Source organism: Panicum virgatum, chromosome 2N (genome assembly GCF_016808335.1).
Source record: "Panicum virgatum strain AP13 chromosome 2N, P.virgatum_v5, whole genome shotgun sequence".
NCBI lineage: Eukaryota > Viridiplantae > Streptophyta > Magnoliopsida > Poales > Poaceae > Panicum > Panicum virgatum.
The window spans coordinates 28,386,969-28,400,713 of NC_053146.1; the positions used below are offsets into that span (position 1 = coordinate 28,386,969).

Sequence of the window (13,745 nt, forward strand, 5' to 3'; positions counted from 1 at the left end):
CTATCAGCAGTCCCAGCTGTACCAACCGTACCAGCCGCCCGAACAGGAGAACGACGATGACAAGGAGGAGAACAACAATAACGATGAGGAGGACCCCGACAAGGGAGAGCAGGACTCCGATGAGGAGGACTGAGCTTCATCGAAGCTTAGGGGGAGTCACACCGACAGGTAAGTCATTGCACCTATTCTTTCTATTCAGTAGCCATGCCAGAAAAAACAACAACAAAAATAATGATACTAGTAATGAATAAATAATCTCTTAAAAAATATTTACATGCTTTGAATTACATGCTTTGAATAAAATGTATATAAGTGGAAATCCGTGTAAGCTCTCACTTTGGAAATGATGAATAGTTGCTCTGTTTAAACTCTGTATGTGCCTCGTTTACAGCTTTTTACTCTCCTAGTACCTAAACTAGTTGGCACATAGTAGTTCCACTGAAAATTTGGTTGTGTGGAGGCATGAGTTTAATTTCTGAAGTCTAAGTTGTTGCAGGATTCGAGATAGCCCAAACCAGAATTTAAACTGCTTGCTCTAGTAGGGAACCCATCGGAATTCCTTTAAAACTAAAAAAAATTTTGGTGAAGGTTTCCCATGGTTAAAAATGACCCATCCAAGAGCCTTATATTACATAAACCGTTTTGAGCTATCTGAAGTTACTTTGAGCTTTGTCGAATGGTGCATCCACTTCGGGAATGGTACTTTCCACCTACAGGTCTTTTCACCATTTGCTAGCCCAAACATAGCTGGCCTGTCATTCACCCACTCTGGGTATTGACATCCACTCTTGCCAGCTAAGCTTCCCCGCAATCACCATCTCAAAAACCACAGTTCATTCTACAAAGCTTCCATTCAAAACTCCAAAAAAATTCAAGATATTCCAGCAAAGGAGAGTGGAGTTATCTTTCTTTAAAAAAAAGAAAAAGAGAAGCCCACTCTCCATTCCAAGTTGCAAATTATGGAGTTTAAATAAATTCAAATGGGAAGCCATCCACTCCATCCACTTCATACCCTCCAAATACCCCATGTCCCATGAGACCTGAATTTGGCTAAGTACCGACCCTGTCTTGGATTACCCTTCGACTAAGCAATACTGGTTACCAAGGTATGCATACATCTTTCTACCCATAAACTCCACATATCAGCTGTAGAGATAGGAAGAACATGGTCAGACATCTCGACCATAGGTGAGGATCATACACTTTGAGCGACTCGAGAGTACCATTGGGAAACTGTTGACGACCATTATTTCCATTTTGACCGTCAACTTCTCAGGAATAAAATGAGTTTTACATCATGTTCCATACATATTTTGCTTATTTCTAACAAGTGCAACAAGTTTTGGATGAGTTGTGGTCGCAGGAACAAGTGTACCAAAAATCAGAAAAATGGACAAAATACTAGGCCGACTGGCCTGGCACCTCAACATACCATGCCACGAAACTTTTCCAGAGAGATCATGAGCACAAATCCAAGCCAATCCAATTTTGTTTCGTCCAAATTCACAAACAAAGACCGAAAGGCTTGAGCAATGGAAGGTTGGGTCCATTTTCAGGGTCCAAACGCAGTTTCAAGACGTAAACAGCCTTGAGCAAGAATGTGCAACCATTGATTGATGCGTCAGTGGAACGGAGGGCCGAGAGGAGCCAAACCTAGGGCGGCCGGCCTAACAATCACGTGTTTTGAACCCAATCCTCTTCCACCGACTTCTAGAGAGACAATCCAAGCCGTCCACAAAAAGTCAGTGGCCAGATGGTGGGATCCCCACTTTGCAGCGGCTCGTGCTCAACTTTGCGTGGAAGTTACATCAATCGACCTAGTTGCTTACAACACACGCGCCCACCTCGTACCGACCTTGGAGCACTATAAATAGAGAGCAACACCCTCACTCTCAAGACACACACCAAAGGAACTCTCTTCTTTCATTCTTATTTTCTAGAGAAGGTTAGGTAGTCTGGGAGTTAGAGTCGAGTCGATCTTGTCTCGGGATTCCGGAGTCGTCATCGGAAGTCGATATAAGCTCTTGTATCTTTTCCTTTGACATTTATCAATATAAGAAATCTTCTTTATCTTTTTGAGTCAGCTTTACTTTCCGCATTTATTTACCTTTCCAAGTTATCTTACTTGTGTGCGGAAGTAGTTCTCTAGCTTAGGCTTTGTACCTATCTTGTTTATCGGAATCTTATCTTACGGGTTTTCTCGCCCGGACTAGGGAGGCTCAAGTTAGTTCCCTAGGTTGAGGGGGATTTCTCTTGAACACGTCAAGAGAAATCCTAACACCGAGTACGGACGTGGTGTCTGGGCTTAGTGTTAGCTAGAGAGTGTGTTCCACCCCACGGAACCGTTGTGGTAGTCGGTAGGTGGTGACAGCCATATCTGTCCTTTGTAGTCCACCACGTTCGGGTGTTTTCATAGCAGTAGTTGCAGGTTGCCGTTGGACTCCCCTCTCATCCCTTTCTGAAGTTCTTCCTCTTCCAGCCGCCGAAGTAAGATCTAGGTTCCCGATAACTAGTTAGAAGCAAGGTTTAGTCTAGAGAGGCTAGCTCGATAGTTTAGAAGTGTTTTAGGAGTCTTTCGCTCATTGTCTTCCCAGCTGCTTAGCTCTCTAAGGATTAGAGTCTCCTGTGTCAGAAGGTCATCGTGTTCATTATCTTATCTATCATATCAGGCTTACCCCCACTAAGTTAGTCCGTTGATATCATTAGTAAAGTTTGTCATTCGATTCTTCGATACTCTTTATCCATAGTACTTCCCTGAGGAAATATACGATACCCTGGAATACTTCAAGGTGAAGTGCTACAGCGGTGATTCTGTGCACTTGCGGAATCCATATTCTATTGAGTGTAAGAAACGCCAACAAGCATTTCTGGCGCCGTTGCCGGGGAAGCAATTGGCTAAAGGTTTCGTTGAATAGTTTGATAAAATTTACTAGTTTGTCACCGCTAATTTTAGCGGCATTACCATTGCTCCCGGTATCTTTGTGATTTCTGCAGAGTAGTGCAGGACCATATTCGATCTACCATATCACTTCAACTCAGATCCAGAAAGAATTGGGTGAAATTTTTTCTACCAGAAGAAATTTTCTTAGGATCAAGGTTTGACAACACCAACTTCAATACCCATGGCTCAGAAGACACTCCGTCAATTCTCAGCCCCGTCCAATAGCCATATCCCTACTGGACTGAACAATTACCAAGGCACTGATGGATTTGAGATAAAGGCTGGGCTTGTCAACATGGTTCAAACAAGTCCCTTTTGCGGAAAGGCATCAGAGGATGCCCACGCTCATCTACAGAATTTTCTTGAAGTGAGCAGCTTAATCAAGCCAAGAGGCACTACAATGGATAATGTCCATCTTCGACTGTTCCCATTCTCTTTGCTTGGGAAAGCAAAGACGTAGTTCTACACCTACAAGGAAGCATTCGACACTTGAGATGCGTGTTCCAATGCTTTTCTGGTCAAGTACTTTCCGGTGGGCAAAACCAATGCCCTTCGGAACAGGATTTTTAGTTTTGAACAACTCCAGGACGAGACAGTCCCGGAAGCCTGGGAACGTCTTCAGGAATGCATTGCCGCATGCCCACACCACAGCATGGAAGAATGGCTTATCATTCAGAACTTCTTCCATGGCCTAAACCAGCGATCGCAAAATCACATGGATGCGGCAGCGGGAGGAGCGTTCCTCTCTCTCGATGTTGCAGGAGCTAAAGTGCTCATCGACAAGATTGCTTCCAACCAGAGTTGGAAGGAAGATAGGCAGCCAGCCCATGCAAAAGGAATACATGAAATCGACAGTGTCAATATGCTGGCAGCCAAGATGGATCTTCTCATGAAAAAGCTGCAATCTCCACACCAGGAGGTTAACCAGAATACGGAGTCTCAGATGATATGTGAGAAATGTGGCAATACTGGACACTCGGGCAAATCTTGCCCATTCACTCAAGAGGACGAAAACTCCACTGGGAACAACACTCCCAATGAATCAGGCTGCTGTCCTCAGCAAGGTTGGAATTCTCAGCCCGACCTCCCCTTCAGCCAATAGCAAGGTATCAATTTTAATAATAGTTTTCAGCCCTCGCTTAAAGACTTCATGAATGGCCAAAAACAAATGAATGACAACATTGTTGACGGGCGTCATTGTTTCACTCCCAATGAAGCGTCCGTGCTACGCCAAGTTCATGGCAATCCCCAACTACACCTACCTCAAGATGAAGATGCCGGGTCCGAAGGGCGTCATTGTTGATGGCCATAAATTCACATTCTATGTCGTCAACTTCTCGGAAATAACATGAGTTTTACACTATATTCCATTAATATTCTATTTATTTCTAATGAGTTCCACAAGTTTTGGATGAGTTCTGATTGCAGGAACAGGTGTACCAAAAATGAGCATAAATGGGCAAAATCCCAGGCCGACCGGCCTCTCCTAGGCCGGCCGGCCTAGCACCTTCAGAAGCACGGCCCCGGCTCTGGTTCAATTGGATACACCGAAAGACTTCAACATTCATCCAAAGATCCACAAGACAGCCCAAGATCAAATATATTTCGACAACCCACTTCCCTGGAGAAGGCACAAGAGCAGAGCAGAGCAGAGTCTCGGCAAACCTAGAGGCCGAGATGGGCCACAGGAGGCCGGCCGGCCTCCCCTAGGCCAGCCGGCCTGGCACATGCAACTGCCAACCGACTCCAGGAGATAATCAGAGCCACTGTCCGAAAGGCATTGGACACGTGGTGGCATCCCCAGGCCGGCCGGCCTAGGGGAGGCCGGCCGGCCCCACATGGAAGCCTCTCAAGCTGAGGTTTGGCGTGGAAGTTAAGCACAACGGTATTACCTGCTTTCAACCGACACTACTGTTGACGGTCCTTACAATTTTCGACCGTCAACTCTTGCAATTTTTTACCGGAAATAATCACCAAACGTAGATATAGGGCTTACAACTAACCATTTCCACGAGTTTTGGTGAATTGTCATCTGCAGGCATCCACATCTGTAAAAGAGGGAAAACACAAGTGAACATGAGGAGAAATGCACAAAAGATCCACACTGAAACGTGTCACTTACAAGGAGGGCCCACATGTCAGAGCAAACGGGGGAACCAAGGCAAATGCACCACGGGACCTTGACATGGGCCCATAGATCAGACTCCCCGAGGAAGATAAGGACGAGAGGCGACAAGGTGGGGCCGACCGATCCCCTGGGTTGGCCGAACCTAGCCGGCCTACCGTCCAGATGCACTTCAACGTGGCGTGCCCCTACTCCTCCTAATCACCTTCCATATATGCTTTTGGCGGGAACCGACCCTGAAGACTATAAAAGGGGGCTCCCTCCACCTCTCACACACACACCATTTCATATGTGAAAGGAGAAGAGTAGAGAGGCTCCACCTCATTGTATCATTAGCCTAGGAAGTGTGTGAGGAAGGAGTTTGGAGAAGAGCCGGACTTGTCGGCGTCTCTTCGGCTTTGTACCTCTACGGATACGGTACATTTGGAGTACATATTCGGGTTCTTCTATTTGGTGAGTTCTAGTAAAGTTATTCTTTTGTTCTCATTCGTTCACGGGTTCATCGTCCGTTCTCGTAGCGGATACTCTAGAAGAGGGCCCCTGATAAAGACGGGATAACCCTACGCAACTCTAGAGTAGTAGTCGAAGGCATAGGCATGGTGTCTAGGCCTTAGATTACCTTTGTTTGTCTTGTACTCAGCTAGTATTGTGGGGTAGACGGCAGGTGGTGACAGCCCTGTCCGTCCGCTATGGAGACAGTCTGCGTGGTTAGTGGCACTCCCCCCCCCCCCGCCTGGGTACGACATAGAGCGATACTGGAGGTCCCTGGCAGACCAGGGTCAGACTGGTGCCTGAAGTGAGCGAGTGAAAACAATAGTGTATCTTCCCTTGAACCCATCCTTAGATCAGAACCACACTACCCTAAGGTCTCTCTATCTCTTATCCTCTTCGGGGTAATCTAGTTAGAAGACAATTACACACCCGTTCCTCGTGGAAAATACGACACCCTGAATACTCCCGGGGTGAAGTGCTACAACGGTATTTCCGTGCGCTTGCGGACTTCTCTGTAAGAGTTAAGAAATACCAACAAGCATTTCTGACGCTGTTACCGGGGAACGGTTGCCGTAGTTGTCTTCGAACCTAGTTGCTCGTGTGTCTTTTCTTTCATCCTTTCTAAAATGGTTGCCCCTGATGTACTCTTCTGCAAAGGATTGCCATCAATGAAGAAAGTGATAATGACCATTCAGCCAGACTTACTTCAGTCGGCTTTCAAATGAAGACAAGCTTCTGCAATTGTTGCCCCCTGAGTCTTAACCAAGAAAAGGAAGGTGATCACGAGGCGCGTTATCAAGATACCAGCACCAGCTTCCCCGAGTCCATCAGAGTCCAACACCAACCAGGTAATTCATCTTTCTAAAACTTCTTCTTTATTGCATACGCACATACTCTGGTTGACTGTAATTCTATTTTCAGGACGCAACTGAAGACATCCTTGAAAATGACACTTCAAATGCTCTGACAGATGTACATGATGAACAGGCTAACACAGTCGAAGCCCCTGTTGTCACCTCCAATCCAACCGGATCAGCTACACCAGAGCCGATCATCACTTCCTGTTCAGAACAGGTAACATCACAAGAACCAATTCTGAACCAACCGATAGCTTCATAAATGCATCTTGCTATTAACTTCAGATATGTCCACAGGGCTTTGACATTTCAAGTTTGCTTTCCTTTGACCCGATATCAATGGGTCTGACTGCCCCTAGAGCAAAAACACCACCTTTGCAGCAATCGGCTAATTTGGTACATCAGCTTCATCTCATCAAGGATCTACTATCTGCTCCACTCACTGCTCTAGTCGGTGATTCCAGCGAGATAAAGAACATTTTCGAGCAAATAGAATCCCAACTCCCAGAGCCATTGCAAATCAAGCTTTGGCCAGCCAGCAATCTTCCATTCTTCCGGGTAGAAGTGAATAAAGCACAATAAAGAATAGAAGCACGTTGCTCTCAAGCTTCTCTGAAAACTGACATTGCTCAAAAGTGCATGGCCCTCAACCAGAAGAAGGCAACTCTAGATATCAAAGCTGACGTGTCTGCCAACATGAACCGACTCGACCTCCTGAAGAAAGAACTAGTGGAGCTCGAAGAAAAGGTCCGCACCACCAAGAAACTCATCCAGGCCGAGGAAACTTCCATTGCAAACTCCAAACAAGAAACCCGGGAAATAACCGACCAAATACAAGCAGAGTTTGCAGAGATAAGCACCTTGAGTCGGCAGATAGTAACAGGCGATGACAAGGATGACGAAGCAATCATAGCACGAGTAGACGCCGCCCGCACAAAAGCCATCCACGCCATAGAAGAATTCCTGAACCAATAGATAGGCTCCAGAAACAATTAGTACTGCCTGTTAATCCTTGAAACTTGTAACTATTTAAAACATCTTAAGTCGATGGTCGCACATCGGCTGTCTCACTTATATTATCTCTTTTTTTTACTGGCCAACTCAACGTGTTGGCCTTTAGTTTTTTTTACCGGCCAACTCAACGTGTTGGCCTTTCTATTTATTTTTTTATATTTACTGACCAACTCAACGTGTTGGCCTTTTGTTTTTTTTACCGGCCAACTCAATGTGTTGGCCTTTCATCATCATTTTTTTTACCGGCCAACTCAACGTGTTGGCCCTTTCTTTACAGCCAGATGGGTCTCATCGGCTCTTGTTACTCGCTTTCAGTTAGATGGGTCTCATCGGCTCTTGTTACTCGCTTTCCCACATGCTCGGGAAATACTTCTTGAGGTGTTGACCATTGACAGCAACAGGAAACTTGACACCGTCCAGGTCCTCAAGCATGTATGCATTCCCAGACAAAACCTGATCAACCTTGTACGGCCCGTGCCAAGTTGGAGACCACTTGCCATAATTTTTCTCTTTAGTTCCCAATGGCAATACTGCCTCCGAAACCAAATCTCCAACCTGGAAATTCTTTGGCTTGACCCTCTTGTTGTACGCATGAGCAACTTTAGCCTTATTTTCCTTGATCTTCTCCAGCGACCAAAGCCTTAGCTCTGTCAGATCCTCCACATTATCGTTCATCAAGGCTGCATACTGTTCAGTAGAAAGATCATTCTGAAACTCAACACGCCTTGATCCGGCCGTGATTTCCCATGGTAACACAGCATCTTGGCCGTAGACTAAATGGTACGGCGATGTCTTTGGTGGACCCATGACATGAAATACGATACGCCCACAAAGCTTCTGACAACACCTCATGCCAGCGCCTAGGATATTCATCGATCTTTCTCTTTATGAGCTTGATGAGGCTCTGGTTGGATGCTTTAGCCTGTCCATTAGCTTGGGCATAATATGGAGATGATCTGATCAGCTTAATCCCCATGTCATCGGCAAACTTCCTGAATTCCTCTGATATAAAGACCGATCCTCCATCGGTCGTAATGGTCTGAGGGATCCCAAATCTGTGAATGATGTGCTATTTGACAAAGCTGATCACATCTCTTGACGCTACTGATCTCATGGGCACTGCTTCTACCCACTTTGTGAAATAATCTATAGCAGCTAAGACCCATTGGTGACCCTTGCTAGACGACGGGTTGATCTGACCAATCATGTCCATGGCCCAACCTCTGAATGGCCATGGTTTGATGATAGGATTCATTACTGATGCTGGCACTATTTGAATTTTGCCAAACCTCTAACATGCCTGACATCCTTTGTAATATTTGAAGCAATCTTCAAGCATAGTGGGCCAGTAATAACCCGATCGCCTAATCAACCACTTCATCTTATGAGCCGATTGATGAGTACCGAAGCTCCTTCATGAATCTCATGCAAGAGCCGATTTGACTCTGAAGGTCCCAGACATTTAAGCAGTAGTCCTTCCAAGGTCCTGTAGAACATGTCATCCCCTATCAGAACATACTTCATGGCCTTGAGTCTTATCCTTCTGGGTGCCCCCCGAGCCGAATCCTTCAAGTAATTGAAGATATCGGCTCTCCAGTCTCCGGGTTCTAGAAACTGAACCTCTACACCGACTCCATCGGCTGTTTCCTTGTACCCAGAAGCCATCTGTGCTAAATCATTAGCTTCATTGTTCAGAGTTTTTCGTATCCAGTGGAAATTTATGTACCTGAATCATGACATCAACTCACGGCACTGCATCCATATCGGAAAAAGAGCCTCGCTCTCACATCTATATTCCTCCGTGAGCTGAGAAATCACCAGCTTCGAATCTCCAAATATTTCCACCGCTTCTGCACCAGCTTCGAGGAGTAGTTCCATCCCTTTGTGAACGGCTTCATATTCCACCAAATTATTGGTGCATGGGGCAGTCATTCTGATGGAAAAAAGAGTAAGTCACCCCTCGAGGTGACACCAACAGAATTCCCACACCGCATCCATCATCACAAGCCGATCCATCAAAAAACATAGCCCAAGCACAAATAAATAGTGCAGTAATATCAGTGCTGATCCTGTCTGCAACAAGATCCGCCAGTGCCTGTCCTTTGACTGCTTTCGCAGGCTGGTATCGAATATCGAACTCCGACAATGCAAACATCCATTTTCCAAGCCGGCCTTTCAGGACAGGAGCCGACAGCATATGCTTTATGACATCCGATTTGCATATGACAATTGTTTCCACCGAGAGCAAAATATGACGAAGATTTGTACACGTAAAGAATAAGCAAAGGCAAACCTTCTCGATTTCAGGGTACCTGGTCTCGCCGTCTAACATGTGCCTGCTGAGGTAGAAAACCACCCTCTCCTGGCCGTCGTGCTTCTGGATTAACACCGAAGCAATGGAAGTGTCACCCACGAATAGGTACACATAGAACGGCCTATCTTGCTGAGGAGGAACCAACACCGGAGGCTTTGATAAATATTCTTTAATTTCATCGAAAGCTTGCTGCTGTTCTGCCCCCCAGCGAAACTCATCATCATATTTGATCTTCACTAAACCCATGAACGGTTCGATGCGCTCAGACAGATTAGAAATAAATCGTCTAACAAAGTTAATTTTACCGATGAGCTTCTGCAACTCTTTCTTTGTGGTAGGTGGCTTCATCGTCTTCACAGCTTCTTGACTCTTCAGGCCGATCTCGATTCCCCGTTCATGCACCAGGAATCCCAAAAATTGACCAGCCGATATGCCAAAAGCACACTTCTTCGGGTTCATTTTGAGCCCAAACCTTCGAGTCCGCTCCAAAACTTGACGCAGATCTCTTAGATGCCCCCCAGCTGATTTGGACTTGACCACAACATCATCGATATAAATTTCTACCAGTATAAATTTCTACCAGTTTGCCGATGAGATCATGAAAAATGTAATTCATGGCATGTTGGTACGTTGCACCGGCATTTTTCAGTCCAAAGGTCATAAACAAATATTCGAACAAGCCGACTGCGCCTGGTACTCTGAACGCGGTCTTGTTCACATCTTCCGGGGCCATGAAGATCTGGTTGTAGCTGGCATTACCGTCCATAAAACTCATCATTTTGTGGCCGGCAGCTGCATTGATCAATGTCTCTGCAACAGGCATCGGGTATTCGTCCTTTGGCGTCGCCCTGTTGAGATCTCTAAAATCGACGCAGACACGCCATCGGCCATCCTTCTTTTGCACCGGTACCATGCTGGAGATCCATTCTGCATACCGGCATGGCCTGATGAACCCGGCATCCAACATCTTCTCCACCCCTTTCTTGACTTCTTCTAGGACTTCGGCCGTCATCTGACGTGCTCGTTGCTGAAACGGCCGAAACCCTTTCTTGAGCGGGAGCCGATGCTCGACGATGCTTCTGTCTAGATCGGGCATCTCAGTGTAGTCCCATGCAAAACAATCCCGGTACTCTTTGAGCAGTGCAATCATCTCCTTACGCAAGACTGGATCCAACTTCTTGCTGATAAATGTCGGCCGTGGCTTATACCCAAGACCGATGTCAACCTCTTCCAAATCATCAGCTGACATGAACCCGTATCCTAGCTTGCCGTCATCTGAAAAACCAGCTGCGAACGCAGGTGAGTCCTCGTTATCCTCAAGATCAGCGGCAAACACAGGGAGATGACAAGAAAATTTATTTGGCCAACCGCATGGGCTGGCCGTTTCTATACTCCCATCATCATTCAAAACCAAATAGTCAATGAGTGGCCAACTGCTGGAGCAGGCCATCGTATGTACATGATGTAACAATTCCGACCCCAAACAGGATTTTTCTATTTTTTGGGGCCGATCGCTGGGACCGGCCTCTCTATCTCTATTACACCCCATAGCATGCCAGGATGCGTTTACTCTGTGAGGCCAGTGGATAAGACCAGCCTCAGTCTGTTTTTTGTCGCTTCGATCTGATCACAATCTTTCAGGGCGATCCCTGAGATCGGCTCTTGTCCTTCTGCGTCCTAGGCATTCATATCTGCAAGCGAGACTTCACTGGAGTCCTCCGCAGGGACCACTTCCACTTCATCGCCATCCCATTGGACGAGATACTGATGCATTGTGTAAGGGATACAATAGTTGGCGTGAATCCAATCCCTCCCAAGCAGTACCGTTGTAACACCCGGTTTATAAAAGGACATAAACCGAGCAATCATATACGTGCCAGGATCAAGTCACATGTATATACAATAGAATGAATAGTATATCACAGCACATATCACGTAAAAGATATAATAAAGTGAATACGAATGTTATTTATTACATTAATGACAAAAATGTCTGATACAGCGGGAGCGAAGTACAAATACGATAAAACTCTCCGAAGCTGAGCAGGGCGCCACAGGGACGTCGACTGGGAGACAAAATGCCTAGAAGTCCTCGTAGTCCTGGTAGCGCTGAACGAACTCCCTCGTGTCGGCAGGAACTGAGCAGCAGTAGCGTATCCAAGAGGAAAAAGTATAGAAGAGGCAAGAGTGAGTACACAACTTGTACTCAACAAGTATAACACAAACTATGAGGCTCTAAGTTTGGCTGACTCAACTGCATAAGCTTTTAAGTGTTGACAAAGTTTTATTAAGACTAATTACTACAAGTTGATGAATTACCATTAACCCAGTTACATAGTAATTAGTCAAATTTAATCATGATACTACTGAGAACCAAACCGAACCAAGCCACCCGGGGAAACCTGCCTCGTCAGAGGAAGATAACCCCACTAATCAAAAGGAGGATCTGGGCTACTCATGACCGTGAGCACGGCTAGTATACCAGTTTTACACTCTGCAGAGGTTGCACATCTTTACCCACAAGTCGTGAGCTACGCCAATTGTTCATCACACTTCCTTAGGTGAGATGACTAGCAAACTCACTACAAGGCCTTTACAAAGAATCTCGTTGGTAGGGAGTAACCGCGAGGGTGGATCGGCGACTATGGAGCAGGTCTAGTGGGCGTCAAGACACGAAGCACAGACGAGGCCACTCAGCACGAAGGCCATAGAAGCTTACCGCCCCTGCCCAGTAGGTAAGTTACTCCAAACCAAAAAGACCTAATTATTACGCCAAGACCGTCCCATTCTAGTCTTGTGGTAGCGCTGTTGTCCCAGGTTGTCGCTCTATGAACCGGTCCTTATGGAGAGTGGCCAACCAAGCACTAAGCACCGTGCTGGCCCCCTAATCCAAGTTTCTAACAAAACATATTTTAACGAGACGTGAGCCACCCAAGCACGAAGCACAGAGGGCCACTCCCAGAATTAAGTTGCATATACCATTAATCAAATTAATTAAAAAGGACCATTATGTGTTATAGCGCGGCACCTATCACAACTAACCAAAATGCAACCCAAGGATATATATAAAGGATATAAAGTGGCTAGGAAATCCTTATAGGCATACAGTATTAAAATGCAGTATGAAATTGTATTTAAAAGTGATAGGTTGTTCATGTTACACTTGCCTTCCTCGTACTGCTCCTGCTGCTGCTCAAAGTGGTCAGAAGACGGCTGCTCCGGGTACTGGTACTGGGGCTCCTCAACTGGATCAGCGTCTACTCATGAACACATGGCCAAAACAATGCACAACAATAAGCATACAAGCAAGCACCAACAAAAGCTAAGAAACAGTACATCAATATATAAAAACAGCACACTAAACTAGTCTAAAACTATTCTACGCGTTACAATGATCGCGTGGACATAAAGAACGCTTAAAACGGAGTTAAAACGCATAATCTAGGCTAAAAACAAGTTCCAGGGGCTTATCTGCGAGAAAAACTAAGTTCCAGGGGGTTTTCTGCAAAAACCGAGGGCCTAAACATAATTAATAGTTAAATCTAAGGGCTAGCGTGCAAAAACACAGGGCCTGGACTGCGGGTACTATTTCTAAAGAGCTCAGGGGGTTATGTGTTAAAAATAGGCCTAAACTGTAATTAGTTTTGTATACAGATGGATCGCAGGTTAATTTCAAGAAAGCCGAGGGGCTCTTTAGCAAAACGTGCAAGGCTACCCGGTATCTTTAGATCGGGATCGTCGGATCTCAATCCGATGGCTCAGGGCGGCTCGGTCCCAGTTCTAATCTGGGCCGCGTGTCTCGGATCGAACGGTCAGGGAGGTTTGGGCACTCGGGACGCGGCGGAGCCGTCGCCGGAGCTCTGCTCCGCGGCGGAGGGTCGCCAGGATTAGCGAAACCGGCGTTCCAGGGGCGGATTAGAGCGGGGCTGGGGTATAGGGGCATCTAGGAGGCATGCGCAAGCCACCTGAGGGGTTAACGGGGTTCGGGGAGGGCCGGAGCGG

The 13,745-nt window shown here is 46.2% G+C and overlaps 1 non-coding gene across 1 annotated transcript; it reads right to left on the minus strand.

The window, feature by feature from the left end:
• Positions 1 to 3,488: 3,488 nt before the first annotated feature.
• Positions 3,489 to 3,595, minus strand: LOC120663135. The gene has a single exon (XR_005670358.1). It is a non-coding gene; the product is annotated as a small nucleolar RNA R71 (small nucleolar RNA).
• Positions 3,596 to 13,745: the final 10,150 nt, after the last annotated feature.